The following is a 15,933-nucleotide window of genomic DNA, read 5'->3' as shown; positions in this document are numbered from 1 at the left end:
GTAATAGAGTATTGCTACTTCTTGAGCTTTCACCACGTCCAGTCTTTCTCTTTGAATGTCTGAAGCAAGTATAGCTGGCACAAAAGAAGTAGTCCTATTGTGCCGGGAGCTGACGGTGTGAATGGAATAACAAGATTTCCGTCCTGAAGAAATAGCACACCAACTGCGTTAAAAACTATTTTTAACCGACAGAAATTGCAACGTTTAGCTTCACCACGCAATTTTGACACTACAACTGCTAGGTCGCTGGTATTGGCAGAAATGAGAAAACAAGACCTACATGCAGTTAACATTGTTAGCAATGCAGCTATCGCGAAGCGTGAACGTGCATAGTTTCCCTTTCGATTCTTTGGTTTTGAGCACTATGGGACTTAACATCTGAGGTCATCAGTCACCTAGAACTTAGAGCTACTTAAACCTAACTAACCTAAGGACATCACACACATCCATGCCCGAGGCAGGATTCGAACCTGCGACCGTAGTGGTCGCGCGGCTTCAGACTGTAGCGCCTAGAACCGCTCGGCCACCACGGCCGGCTTTCGATTCTTTCTCTAAGTGGGACAAGCAGGCTACTAGTTTCTTAATATTCGGAATATATAATAATAAATCAATACTTAAATATACAGCTCTAAAACCAGCAATATATCTACAATGTGCAGCCGATATTTTCATTGGCTGGTTCGTCGACAGGCTTTTCGTCGATATATTGACATACTGACACATTTTTCGATATATCGAGAGTAGTTACGGTGTTATTTTAAATATCGATACATCAGATCCCCTTTATTTACAAAAATATCAAAAGTCCTAGATTGTACCCAGGCACGCATCTCTTTGCCCGAAGCAAATCGACGGCGTAGTCGAAAGAACAGCCGCACAGGCTCCGGGAAAGTCATGATAACCTTCTTGTTTGATTGAAAGGGTCCGCTGCTCATTGACTTCCTCCAACACGGTGCCACAATGAACACACAGCCGTACGTGAGCACACAGCAGAAACTGACGCACGCCGTCAATTCCATGCGCCCAGGGGTGTTGACGGACGCCAGCATTCTGCTGCATGGTAATGCCCGCGCACATGTTGCCAACGTTGTTTCGTATCGTTGTGGAAATCCCCGCACATCCTCCGTATAGTCCCGATCTCTCCCCGTGCGATTTCCATATTTTTGGAGCCCTCAAGAAAGACATAGTGGCCGTCGAGTTACTTAGGACGAATAGTAAACAGTTTACTTACTGAAACTTCCTGGCAGATTAAAACTGTGTGCCCGACCGAGACTCGAACTTTGGAAGGTAGGAGACGAGGTACTGGCAGAAGTAAAGCTGTGAGTACCGGGCGTGAGTCGTGCTTCGGTAGCTCAGTTGGTAGAGCACTTGCCCGGGAAAGGCAAAGGTCCCGAGTTCGAGTCTCGGTCGGGCACACAGTTTTAATCTGCCAGGAAGTTTCATATCAGCGCACACTCCGCTGCAGAGTGAAAATCTCATTCCAGTTTACTTACTTTTTCCGTCTCATTTTCATTTGACTGGCACTCATACAAAATAAGGACATCGAATGGGTGGACAAACCAAAGCCGGCCGGAGTGGCCGAGCGGTACTAGGCGCTACAGTCTGGAGTCGCGCGACCGCTACGGTCGCAGGTTCGAATCCTGCCTCGAGCTTCGATGTGTGTGATGTCCTTAGGTTAGTTAGGTTTAAGTAGTTCTAAGTTCTAGGGGACTGATGACCTCAGAAGTTAGGTCCCATAGTGCTCAGAGCCATTTGAACCATTTGACAAATCAAAACACATAGGAGTCTTTTTAGACGAGACAATATTCTACCAACACATCATCGAAGAGAAGCAAAAAATGCTAAAAACATATCACACATATCCTTTCCACGTCAGTAAACACCTCGACCCTAGCACAAAACTTCGACTGTGTCTCGCAGTTACGCAGCAAAATTTGCTTTATGGTTGCACTAAATGGGGTATCGCGAGCAAAACAAGCGTAAAAATTCTCCGAGCTATCACAAAATAGATGTTTACTATTAGCCTTACAAGGGGCAATCAAACGACACTCCATCACGAATTCAACGTAAACCAGAAAAAATCAACCCAAATATTACGCGAACAAAGTATTTAAGAGCAACATTCTCAGACCTACTTCGCAACATTTACAAGATGATGTAATCGTAGAATCACAAGCATGATATAAGATTTAAGTTCCACTTTCTCTACTAAGAGACTCACAGCCTCCGCAATGGACGAAATTGAGGCCTAAAAAACCAAATAATAGTGCGTAATGACAACAAACAAATACCACCCAACGGTACTCACCGGCCCCCGTGCCACACTCAGACCTTAGGCGTCACCCGATACGCCTAATCACACCAAAAAGAATAAATAATGGATGGCGCTATACAAAACTTTGCAAAAGCAGACATAATGTCTGGTAGGATAGCCGCAATCAGTGACCTTACAATGTAACTTTTAATCCGTCTTGACTGCAAAATGTTTATTCATATGACCGGTTTCGGTTCCTTTAGAACCATCTTCAGATCTCGCTTTTGCAGTCAAGACGGATTAAAAGTTACACTATACAAAAACGGTTCAAATGGCTCTAAGCATTATGGGACTTAACATATGAGGTCATCGGTCCCCTAGACTTAGAACTACTTAAACCTAACTAACCTAAGGACATCACACATATCCATGCCCGAGACAGGAATCGAACCTGCGACCGTAGCAGCAGTGCGGCTCCAGACTAAATCGCCTAGAACCGCTCGGCCACAGCGCTATACAGTTCTATTACACACATAGTCCAACTTCCAAGGTAGGTAGTACTTTGGAATCACACACACAGGCACAAAAAAAGGGCTGTTTCATTGGATTACGGAGCGTGCCCATTCAGTCATCTCAATAGTGGAATGCGAATAATGACGGTTAGAGCATAGGAACAACACAGCGGCGGTAAATGCCGACCCGGCCGGGATTCGAACCCGGCCACCTCGCTTAGCTGCTGCTGCCGCGGCGGCCGTCGCGTCGGCCGTTGTTGCGTTCTACTCTGTTGTGTCCCTTCGTCCATCAGTTGTTTACTCTCTCTCTCTTGTGGTTAGGTTGAGGTGCGGTGGACTGTTACGTCTGGCTGTTGCGACTGATGCAGCACAGCTTTCACTTGCTGTCTTGCTACCGTCGCGCAACTCCGACTGGTAAATACATTCGTTTGCCAGGTTTCTATTTCCTTTCCGTTTGTGATGATTTTCCGCAATCTTCTTCAAATGTCTCTGGGCATTATGGGACTTAACTGCTGAGGTCATCAGTCCCCTAGAACTTAGAACTACTTAAACCTAACTAACCTAAGGACATCACACACATCCATGTCCGAGGTAGGATTCGAACCTGAGACCGTAGCGGTCGCGCGGCTTCAGACTGTAGCGCCTAGAACCGCTCGGCCAATCCGGCCGGCCCATCTTCTTCTTCTGAGTTCGAAGTTTCTTTTCCACTTTTTGTTCTTGTGAGTTTCGTTGGAAGTAAGATGATATTCCACTCCCATTTCTGCGTACCTCTCTTTTCAATACATTTCTGTGTCATCGGCCTTTATGCTGTTTCCTTGCAACGCAGTTACGGTCTGCAGTTAGGCGCTCGTTCCACTTTTCTCACTGCATGACATTTCGTCCAGTGAAGCGCTTCTTGTTACGTTAATCAAAACTGGCAAGTCCTCAAATGAGATCAGGGGTTGTTCCCTACACTCCGTCTGGTTTACTTCACTACTGATCCGCACATTACCGGAGGGTGTCATATTCTGTGACTACAGTCTGGTGCGTTGTTGTAGATTACTTCTCAAGACAAACACCTGCCACGGGCAGTTTTCGCGAAGGTGGCTTCGCTCGTTACACACGTGTCACTTTGGGTTCTGCCTTAGGTAGATAAAATGTGCCTTACATCCAGATACAATAACGTGGGCGGGAATGTAAAACTTTACGAACATTTGCTCTCAAGTTATGCCGTTATAGGATCTCACCACACTCATTTAAAGTATCCGCCTGCATCGCTGGGCGGTAATGTGCGTTCCTCCCATGCAAGCGGACCCGGGTTCGATTTCCGGCTGGGTTGGAGATTTTCTGTGCTCGGGGACTGGGTGTTGTCCTCATCATCATTTCATCCCATCATCGGCGCGCAAGTCGCCCAATGTGGCGTCGATTGAAATAAGACTTGTAGTTGGCGGCCGAACTTCCCCGTCTGGGGCCTCCCGGCCAACGATGCCATACGCTCATTTCATTTTTTTCATTTAAAGTTCTAGAGAAAGATTCAATATTCTAACAGTTCTCAGTTCGCTGCTCGCATTACTAATATCAAAAACACTAACAGAATCATCGTGGTGGAGGAATTCAAACTTGCCCTCCGTTTTCACTAAAATCATGGTCAACAAAACAGAATTGTACAACTTTAAAAACAGACAATTGATTTCACTATATATCTGGGTGAATTCAGCATTATTTGCTGAAATACCCATGTCATGACATAACCAGCCATGGGTTTCCACGGCAGTAGGTTGAACATGAGATGTATTTTTGTCGAACGAGAGCACTACTATTCAGGGCGAGCTTAAAATCTTCCCCTTATTTTAAAAATTTATTTCTTGGGAACTACGCTATGCCTTAACGAAAGAAATTTTTATGGACATACTTCTAAAGGGCTCTGACTTCTCACTTTCAGTAATTTCAGCCGTGAATAGTGTTTGAACGAGATGGTACACCGCCTTACTGGGGGGTTATTTGTTCGCCAGTTCTTGACTGAAACCTTTCTGGAAAGATCGATCCATAGAGACGGTCATAGACCATGGCCACCACTTTCACCAGATATAACCCCTCGTGACTTCTTTGTGGGGTGGTGTGAAGAATAAATTGTGCTGTTCACAAGTTAATGTGGAAACTCTTACGGCACACAATATGAGATGCTGTAGAGACAGTGAGTTGGGGCGAATTTAGTTATTTGCCACCGCCAGGCACAGAAAAATACATCCGCCTCTCATTTTGACATAAATGCACCACCAAGTCACATACAGCTGCACGTGACTGATTGCTTCGGCTGCTGGTGTTAATAATAATGCATACTGATCTCACCACACTCAAGATGGGCAAAGATGTTTAAGGCGTGCTTCCTTCGTAGCACATTCGTCATAGTCTAGTTGCTGTTTTATGGAAGAATTCATGGCGAGGACAGAAAGACTGTTGACTCGGTCCTGCGACATGGATGACTGCAAATAATTCTTGAGCCTTTTGAGGCTTTTTATCCGAACAGCTGATTGCATCGATTCACGGCCGAGCGGTTCTAGGCGCTACAGTCTGGAACCACGCGACCGCTATGGTCGCAGGTTCGAATCCTGCCTCGGCCATGGATGTGTGTGATGTCCTTAGGTTAGTTAGTTTTAAGTAGTTCTAAGTTCTAGGGGATTGAAGACCTAAGAAGTTCAGTCCCATAGTGCTCACATCTATTTGAACCATTTTTGATCATCGATTCGCAAAAATATTCGTAGTGCAATCTCCGAATCAGGAAACAGTTACTGAACGTGGTTTTCACGCAACACTCTACACAAAGCACTTAGGGAGGAGGTTTTCATTTCGTTGCTCTTCGCGTGTGCTTTAAAATGAATAATCTCGTCACTAAAAAATTCCTCCAAGTTGTCTTTGTAGCGCTGTTGCAGTTTTCTAGCACATTTGAGTAGTTCAGTGTTGTCTCGTACAGGAGAACTAGTTAGGAACTCAGAACTGCTATAAAATTCTTCCAAATACGTTTATTTCCTTTTCTCCAATTCAGATATCAATCTGCCTTTAATAACCAGAAGTGTAGTCACTCGAGTATCTTCCTTTCCTTCACAAGTAGTATCAAGTTCTGCCGTTTCGTCCACTGTCAATTTACATGACTTTTTCACGTTTCGTGGCTATTTTGTACATATTTGTATTTATCATATCTTTTCGATGCCAGATTTTTCATATGTTTCGTACATAGAACGATTCTCTCGAACGTATTCAAGTAAAGATTCGTGCAACCTTATTACAGTCCCAATATCGGTATCAACGCTGCAGCATAAAATCTCTTCAATGTCGCTGACCAAAAAGTTATAATTATCGCAGTTTCCGGAAACTGCGGACTGCTTAGCATTCTAGTCTCCTTGCATATTAGTGAGGCGTTTTGAGTTTCATAACCCTGAATGACTTCTAAACCCGATATTATTTCTACCGAATCAACATTTAGACTATTGCAAACATCGTAACGTGTTTCTGAGCGAGTGAGTTGCACACGGAATATACACAGCGAGAGGTCTTATTTGCTTAATTCTCGCTTGGAAACCTTGCTTTGTCATATCACTGATCCCCGCTCAGGTGAATGCCCAAATCATCTATGTTTAATAATGTTATTAATGAATCAGGCATTCTATTGGCGTGTGTCCTGAATTTGGAACAGAACAGATAAATCTTTCAACAGAAAATCCGTCTTTTGATGCGTACCTTGTCACAAAAGACAGCTGATGCACATGTAGAATAACGGGGATGGAGTCTACTATGGAGGGAAAATATTTAGTTTCCTCCGATTCGTGTACAATATACTTTACCGCACTTTATGCCACAATTGATATAAATTCTTCAGATAAAAAATGATGTGCTCACATTTCATTTGTTTCTGTGAAGTTATATATTTATAGCTCGAAAACGACGCATTCTGTTATTAGCTGTAGTGCCATCTCGAAATTTCCGCAACGCGTAGATCCAGACCCATAGTTGTTCCTGAAAGATAAGCATTGCGTGGAAAAGTTCTTGACCACAACAACAACTCGTTTTAACACGTCGCTCCAATATTTTACTTCTGTCTCAGGCTGAAATGTTTGTTTCTTATCTATTCTCCACGAGATTTGTCCATCTAGCTTTTAAAGTTAACGCATATTGCCTATTTTCAGCTGAATGTTCATGGGTATTTAATCGGGAGTGACAGTTTTTCCAGTCATAAATCCCACATTAGGTGTTGCAAACTGTGATACTACATTAAACGGTAAACAAGGGACACAGAACAGGATTGCTATTCAAACTTGGAAAAAAAATTCCCTGCGTATCCCAGGTGTGAGTGTGAGGAGGAAGATGCCATCAACAAGAAGCTCCTGATAAAGGGGAACGAGGGCGGTGGGGTGGCAGCATAACACGCTAATGAGTTTTCGTTCCTCTCACCTGAGCTATATACCAGCCATAAGCAGTAGTTAAACCCCAGTTTTTAAACATTGATAATTTATATGGAATAATAAATAATATTCTGATAATTAATTCTCTTTGAAACATTAAAGATTTTAAAATTGTGATTTATAGAATTGCACAAAATTTAATTTCAGTGGTAGGTTAAAAGCGCGGAACACTGAGATATTAGGAAATTCCTAAAATTCCCTGACATTTCCATGATTTTTCCAGGTAGAATGCAATTCCCCAGAATTCCAGGTTTTCCAGAAGAATCGCCACCCTGCTAAATAGGTCCCCTTGCTGTTGTTACTCTGCATTCCTCGTCGTTCTGAAAAACAAATCTTTATTTATATACATCGAAAAATTAGTACGTTGTCCGCATGAATTACGAAATCGCAATCCATATTTTGCGCGACATGAATCTGTTTAGCGATATGACAGCGAAGGAATTAATTTATTATCTGATTCGCAGGAGCGTCATAATCTGAATCACTATCATCATTCGCTTTATATGCATTTACGTCAGCTGAAATTGTTTCCTCGCCATTGCTATTGTTTCTAATATCGAAAACGCCTGACTAAGAAAAACCATACGCTGCACTCTTCGCACCTTATTACAATCTGATGTTCCTAGACTCGAGTTCGAACTGGCTGTGTCTGGTTTTTAAACAGCATATCGACTTTTGTACTCTTTCTCACAATATCCTCTTTGTTTTTAAACAGCATATCGACTTTTGTACTCTTTCTCACAATATCCTCTTTCTTTATTGCCGTATCTTTCGTGAGTTTCTGACACGAGAACCACTTACTATTCTCTTATGGATGGCGGTTATCGCTGAAACAACTGGTTTTCAGTTACATCGGTTTTCTTCGACGCCAGAGTAACCAGGCTGTTAAAATCCGCTCAATATAACAGGTTTTTTATTCGTATTATTTCTTGTAATAAATGCAGAAATCGGGAAACAAGAGGATACAATTTTGATTGTCTTAGTTTCACGATACATAGAATCATAATATGAAATTAAATAGGCAAATGAAAAAACACCTCGTCCGTCCACTGTTCGCTTTTTTTTTCGAAAAGTGATCTTTGATTGAATACTACAAAAAATCACCAGTATTCTCCTTTTGATTCCAATTTTTTAACGTATGCTTTAAAATCATGTTGTAATCGAATATCATACCACTATTTAGGCATTACGAAGTCAGTGATAAAGAGTGAAAACTGAGATTGAAGAACTCTTTAACTTTCGTATGTTTGTCCGTTTCCAGGGGCTGCAAGCTTATAAATCCATATTATGTAGACACAGGCAACATATGAGATACTATTTTTTATCGTAACTATGGATGAATTGTTCAGTTTTTAAATTTTGTCCTCGTATGGTGTCACAAGTTTGTTGTGGTTCAACGCGTTTTTTTTTTTTTTTTATCTTTTAAAGCAAATGGAGCATTGTGCTTCATTGAGTGGCGGTATTTTATTTGAATTTGAAGTCAGAAGGGGCATTGTTGAGCGTCGACACTAGCTACTCTTACGACAGTGTTGAAGCATTTTGCAGCACAGAGCTTAATTAGGAGCAATGTGATCTGCCTCCCTAACTTAACGATTGAATAAACTCAATAATGGTTACACTGTAACGACGGAACATCATCATTAAAACAGAACCTGTCCTTTCTGCCTTGCGTGGCAGACCGTTCTTGAAATCTGAGCTGATTGTTGCCAATGTTATTCATATCCATTTGATTACGAGTTAAGTTCGCAGTATCTTTTCAGGAGTTGCAAATAAAATGTTAAAACAAACAGTAACAGCTTATGAGCCACCCCTTTAAATCCGCCGTCCTTTACAATCCCCCAGCTAGTCTGACTAGGCATAAATAAGCCTCTGGCGATGACAGAAGAAATACTGGCAAAGACATGGACACAATTTCAGTACCACAGAGACGTTCTACGGCAGTGGCTCCCAACCTGTCGACAATTACCTCTATAGGAGGAAAAATGAAATTTTCTGAGGGATCAAAACAAAAGGATCCATTTTACTTCAGTCACGGAATTGAATTATTTTTAATAGACCATTACTATTATCACTATTTCATAAGGCTGTAACACTGATTATAAAAGTTACGAATAAGCAGGCTGTATTTTGTCGCCAAATACTAGCATTAACTTGCGATAAAATGTGGTAGGGTTATAGTATGTATAACAATTGTATGACCATCATCTTCCTCACACAGTACATCACCTAAACACATACTTTGTATCATGCATTCTCTAACAGTAAAATTGAGACACATAAATCATGCATGCTTGAATATCTCATGAAAATGGCTTCTCGAAGTTGTACGTAGCTCCCACAATTGATCAGATATTGCTTCATTGTTCGTTTCACAATAGTAAATGAACTAATTGATGCCACAACACAACAGTAACTTTGTAATACGTACTATATTGCCGTATGACGTACACTGTGTTATTATTATTATTATTATTGTTATTATTATTATTAGTAGTAGTAGTAGACACAAGGGATTGGCATCCAAATGTCTTCCAATTTCTGCCAGTTCAGAAATAAGGGGTCCAACGCTTAAGTAATTTGCAGACGGGAGACATAATTATTGTACACATATCTTAAATTGTTTGATTTTCAATAGGGTGCAAATTGTGGATGAAACAAATGTCGATAGCGGGAGAAGTGGTGTCCATCACTCTGTAAAAAAAAGTTATAAATAAACAGTATGGATTGTCTCACTGACTCATAAGTTCGTGGGTTAGTAAGAAATCTACAAAAACTAAATATCATTTATCTTTCGTCATGTTAAAAATTAGTGTTCAAACAAAAATTTTTGATTGTAAAGATTAATTATTAATTACAATGGTAGAAGTCGGCGTACGAGGAGTGGGGGTGGGGTGTGTACAAACTAACGCCTGATTACAGTCAAGAGGTAATTGTCTCAGGAAGGTTGGGGAACCACTGTTATGGAGGAAACAAACGGCGCACACGAGGAGGTGTAAACGTAGAAAACTTCGTGAGTTAAGCTACCATTTGCAACAAACCGCACCACAGTATCTAGTATAGCTCCTTTTTTGTAATCAGGCAGAAACTTTTCCTGAGAGATTTCGTAACCACGCTGAACTGGTGGGAAGCAGAAAACCCTCTCCTTCAAAGAACACGAGCGGAGCTTAGTAGGATTCAGTACTTACAAGCCCAGAAGACCGGCAGCCAGTATGCTACGAGCACTTGACAGCAATTCCACAAGGCACCAGGACCAGCACGAAGCGCCACCAAAACGCGTCCACTCTCGACGAGAACTCGTCAGCGACTGCGAGCGCGCAACGCGTCGACGACTGCCGACGCGTCCTCACAGCTTCGCTCACACCACTACCCCTCTCCTACCTTCCGAGGGGATGTGAAGCTGTGAGGGCGTGTCGTGAGTAGCGCATGGGTAGCTCAGTTTGTAGAGCTCTAGCCCGCGAGAGACACAGTTGTAATCACAGCTTTCAATCAGCGCACACTCCGCTGCAGAATGAAAGTTCAGTCTTGTATATTGATGCCAATCGCGAAGAATGGAATTCTGTGATAATATTGGAGATTAAATTAAGTCAGACGTATTGATAAATAGCCACATACAGGACGGTCTACACGTATGTGAAGTTATTGGGCAGCCAGACGAAAGTAAACAGAGGTGACACCATCACGTGGAGAGGCTAGCCAACAATGTTCGGATCACGCATGTACCAAAAACTTTGTACGCTTTTAGTAGTCCATTAGGACAACATAATGCACAAGTGGTAAAGCGCGTTGCGACCATGAACAAGAGCGGGCGGCGGTCATATGCTTCGCCTTCTACCTCCGTAATGCGTGGATCGCTCGGTCGAATCCTGCTCATATTCGTTTCAAATTATGTATGTATTTTTTTCAAAACTACTCATACTTTTTCGCACATATTACATTCGAAAGGCAATATGACGATAAAACACGTGTATTTTCATGAACTTTTTATTGATTTTCCAATGATTGGTTGTTTCCTAAAGTTTATTGTCACACCAAATATTATATTTATAACTGCCGACAACTAACCTACTAAACGCCTACATGTTTCCTGAAACAACTAAACTAATAAACGCCTATAGCTTTCCTGAAATTGTATGTATGCCCGTCGTGATTTCCGAAAACCCTTTTTCCTACAATCGGGGAAGGTAACGAGAGCTGCTTTGTTCCTGGACGCTTCTATCTGCAGAGACAGGTTTCAAAGACGAGAGACAGGCTCGGAAAGCCCAAGTCAAACATCGATAAATGAGGCTGTAAATAACTTTACTCAGTAACACAGTGAGTTAGAATATGCCAGAATATGTGGGTAATGTGGTTAATCGCCGCGAGGGATTAGCCGAGCGGTCTGAGACGCTGCAGTCATTGACTGTGCGGCTGGTCCCGGCGGAGGTTCGATTCCTTCCTCGGGCATGAGTGTTTGTGTTTGTCCTTAGGATAGTTTAGGTTAAGTAGTGTGTAAGCTTAGGGACTGATGACCTTAGCAGTTGAGTTCCATAAGATTTCACACACATTTGAACTTTTTTGTACGATTAATCGTCGGATGTGCTTTCGACATTACAAGTTGCTGGGTGATATTTTTCGCACACACACAGAAAACACAAACTAAAACGGCATCTATTACGTCGAATGTATACAGTTTTCCCACATGCTTAAGAACCTTCAGAGTTTCTTAGGAAAAACAAAGCTCGCTGATATTTTGGAAAAAAAATTCTTTTCCTCCAACAATTTAGATGCAAACCATGCGTAACGCAACATTTTCGTAAATATCGGTGTCGAAAATTGGCGATCTATGATTGAATTATTTTAATAGCATCTTCACGAGAAGTAATTTCTCGTCCGCTGTCAAGTTTAAAGGCGCTTGGTAAAGATTTTAACTTGCCTACAGAAATGTTGTCGTTGTTGTTGTTTTTGTGGTCTTCCGTCCGGAGACTAGTTTGTGCAGCTCTCCATGCGCCTACAAAAATAAAAGTCGCATAATGTTTCTTGTAACAATAATAGGCAAACAGCCAAATAACATTGGAAATTCAATAAAAGTTCAAGCATATACACGTTTTTACATCTTATTGCCTTTCACATGTAATACGTACGAAATGATATGCCTAATGCTGGAAAAAGTATAAATTAATGAAAAGACACGAGCGGGACTCGATCAGTGATCTGGAGCTTCAGTGCTGACCACATGGCAGCTGCCAGCTCGTGCTCAGCGTCACACACCGGTACATCATTGACGAGTAAAACTTTTCTCACGATTTTCCCGAAATCGCCTAAATAGTTCGCCGTACTACTTGCGCATTATACAGCATGTATCAAAAATAATCATTCGATTTTAAAAAATCATAACTTCTGTTATTTGAGATATGTGCGTGAACAACATACTATTGGAAAGAGCAAGCTCTCGAGTTTTACGTGCTTCCCGCTTGGTAGCAGTAGTGTGTGCCTACTTTAGTACTAGTAAAAATGTTTTGTGTTACACGTTTTGCACAGTGCGGGTCCGTAATAACTGTGCAACGAGACTTTCGTACTAGGTATGGTGTGGATCCTCCTACAACACGGAGTATTAGGCGATGGCATGAACAATTCCGAGAAACAGGTTGTTTGTGTAAAGTAAGGTGACCACATTTTTGGAAGCCGAAGCTGGGATCAACATGAGCGCCTATACAGGACGGCAGGGGAGGTCGTGCCGCCGCCCCCCCCTTCCCCCTCCCCCTTAGATTTCAGGGAAAGGAAAAAATAATATGCATTTTTAAATCATGAAGTGCTTCTCCAATCTCTGTATATGTAACATGCTGGCCTTCTATCTTCAATACTGCTGCATGAAAAGTTGACGGTTGATTATGTAAAAGCATAAGGAGGACTTCAGAGCATGGGTTTTCAAAAAATTTCCTTAGTATTGTTGGCTAGTTTTCTTCACTCAAAAAGTACGATTTTAGTGGTCCATAGAGCCGTAAAACTCTCAATTGCTGGCATCAAGACCAACCATCTGGTAATGCTGTATCGAAATAATTGTTCGTACTCTACGTCTAAAAATGTACAAAATTCTTTTAGGCTTTCTACACTCAGAGAATATGTGTTGAAGAAGTAATAAATCTTGTGAATGACACACCCTAGATCGACTGATAAACAACCTGCAGCCGTCTTTATTGCATTATGCACTATGTGCGCAGCACATACTACACCATTGATGTCACGACCAAGCCAGCTCTTTAATTTGTGGAAAATATTGTTTTGTTCCTCTTCGAGAACGTTCACCAAAGTTTATGTTGGCATTGTACCCGCAGAATGCTACAACCTTATCATTCAAATTATATTCTGTGATGGTAACACACAGATGGTTTCCAAAGATATATGCAGTTTCACCAGGTTGCCCTTAAAGGGCAGAATTTTCACACTTATGCCTCCTAGAGGCAAGAAATATCGAACAAGTACAGGAAGAGCTTTGTGTTTCCATGATTAGATGCATCAGAAAGAATAGTAATGCAGTTCACTTTGCGCATTTCCCGCTGCAGTTCATCCGACAGAGTGGAGCAAGCACGTTAACAACAATGGCTTCGCATTTTCTACAGCCACAAGTGTACTTAGACTCGAAGCACTTCTGGACGAGTTCAGACGTACAGTCACTTGAACGAAAGCTATGGTTCTCCAGTACTAAATGGAAGGCCCATGTGGCTTCCGCTGCAGCTAGTGTAAGTTCGTGGTCACTTGGAACAACTTGCCGAAAGAACTCTGTTAAAGAAACTTCCTGACAGATTAAAACTGTGTGCCCGACCGAGACTCGAACTCGGGACCTTTGCCTTTCGCGGGCAAGTGCTCTACCATCTGAGCTACCGAAGCACGACTCACGCCCGGTGCTCACAGCTTTACTTCTGCCAGTACCTCGTCTCCTACCTTCCAAACTTTACAGAAGCTCTCCTACGAACCTTGCAGAAAGGCACACAGTTGTAATCTGCCAGGAAGTTTCATATCAGCGCACACTCCGCTGCAGAGTGAAAATCTCATTCTGGGAACTGTTAAACTTCTCGAAGACGCTGCACTGGTATCTGATGTGTTTGGCCGTTTTCAAGCGATACTATATATCGTACTTCCCTCCGTGAGAAACAGAACTCTCCTCGACATTTCGTGAAATGGACATTGGGGTCTGTTCTCCTTCTTTTTATTATGAATGGATACCTGTGTTAAAAGTGACTAAATGACAGTGTGTGAAGGTTTGTTCGCTTAGATTTCGATTAATCCGTCTGCTATCTATGGATGTCTACAGGAACACAGTTACTATGTAGGAGCCTATCAGACTGCCTTTTTGTTTATTTATTATTTGTGTAAAAAATAGTTCTGGTGAATAAACATGTTTATGATTTCCTCTTTTTTTCTGCTGTGTAAGTGCTGAAACGAGCAACTTCAAAAGACAAAAATTATCGTCGTCGGTCAGTCATATAAGATAAACATACATTCTCGAAGACTTGAATTTAGATTTTTTTAACACGTTGACAGCCACGGCCAAAATGAGTAAACTGCTCCCAGAATCCATGTTAAACAGTTCATACAGTTTGATTCGTCAACTCAGTTGTAGTCCATCTGTCTCCGAATTTTTTTTAAAACAATTATTGACGAGAAAATAGAGCCTGGGAATTAACTCATAGTTGGAGTAAAGGGTGAAAAGTTCAGCTCAGATGCGCAATAATATCGTCTTACACCTTAAAGAAATGGAACAGAAGGAGAAGGTACATTTTCCAGATGAGTTGTGTACTTATTAAAAGACCCTATAGCTAATCGCCATTTACCAGTTATCTCGTGGTTTTCTGTCCAATTTGTGAAGAAACATCAAGTCTTTGCGTGGAAGAATGTTCTAAGACAGCGATCCCCAACTGAAGGGTCGCGACCTGACACCGGGACGCGAAAATAAAATGCCCGGTCGCACAAATATCTCCTAAGTTATTAAATGATCACATTTTAGTAATAGAAAGCTAATTTAAAAAACTTGATTTCTAAAGGGAAACATATGACTGTTGTATGTTACATAGAAGTTGTACTCATTCTAGTAAATAATGAAATTGCGTGTCGTTAAGAAACTACTTTACTGACGATCGCACTGGGTTCGGACTAACACTGAGGCCCACAAAGCTAAGAGAATTTCAAAGAGAGTGCAACATAGGTTCATTCCCGCAAGATACAGCAGCTCTTATCAAGGAGCATTTCCTGGGACTGGACAATGAACACTAATCTGATATAATATTTTCCTTCAATCAACAGCAAACGAACGTGGATAAGGAACCTATTTTCAGTCAATTTGGAATCCTGTAATTTGCGGATTCAAATGTTGACCCGTTAATTGTGCTATCATGTGACAGGTTTTTGGATATCTTGTCCTCAAGAGAACCCGCGTTAGCAGAACAAGCGATGTAATTTCTAATGCCTTTAGAATCGTTAAATAAGTGTGAATTAGGGTTTTGAATATTGGTGTTCCTGAAGAAATAAGTACGCCTGTACAAACCGATTGGAAGTTGACCCAGTCCTAAGGAAAAAGATAACGTCTTTTGAATAGATTTCGGAGTTCATAGTTAAAAATAAGCAGGTACATACTTGTCACTAATAGAGGACAACGAAGGTAATATAACTTTGAAACTGTAATTATTTTATTGTTGAAAGTTTATGCTTGAAATACATTGTATACCGTGTAGACTTTAGAAAGTGTTTTAATTTGCTT

At 41.5% G+C, this 15,933-nt stretch overlaps 1 protein-coding gene and 1 non-coding gene across 2 annotated transcripts in view; one reads left to right on the top strand and one right to left on the bottom strand.

Annotated features, from left to right (window-relative positions):
- The window catches only part of LOC126418878 (lysocardiolipin acyltransferase 1-like), a 353,082-nt gene that overhangs the window by 223,884 nt on the left and 113,265 nt on the right, over window positions 1-15,933 (bottom strand). The window lies entirely within an intron of this gene.
- Window positions 1,341-1,415, top strand: Trnas-gga (transfer RNA serine (anticodon GGA)). The gene has a single exon. It is a non-coding gene; the product is annotated as a tRNA-Ser (tRNA).

Source organism: Schistocerca serialis, chromosome 9 (genome assembly GCF_023864345.2).
Source record: "Schistocerca serialis cubense isolate TAMUIC-IGC-003099 chromosome 9, iqSchSeri2.2, whole genome shotgun sequence".
Classification (NCBI taxonomy): Eukaryota; Metazoa; Arthropoda; class Insecta; order Orthoptera; family Acrididae; genus Schistocerca; species Schistocerca serialis.
The sequence above is the reverse complement of the archived record's forward strand: the minus strand, read 5'-3'. Positions and strand labels throughout refer to the sequence as shown.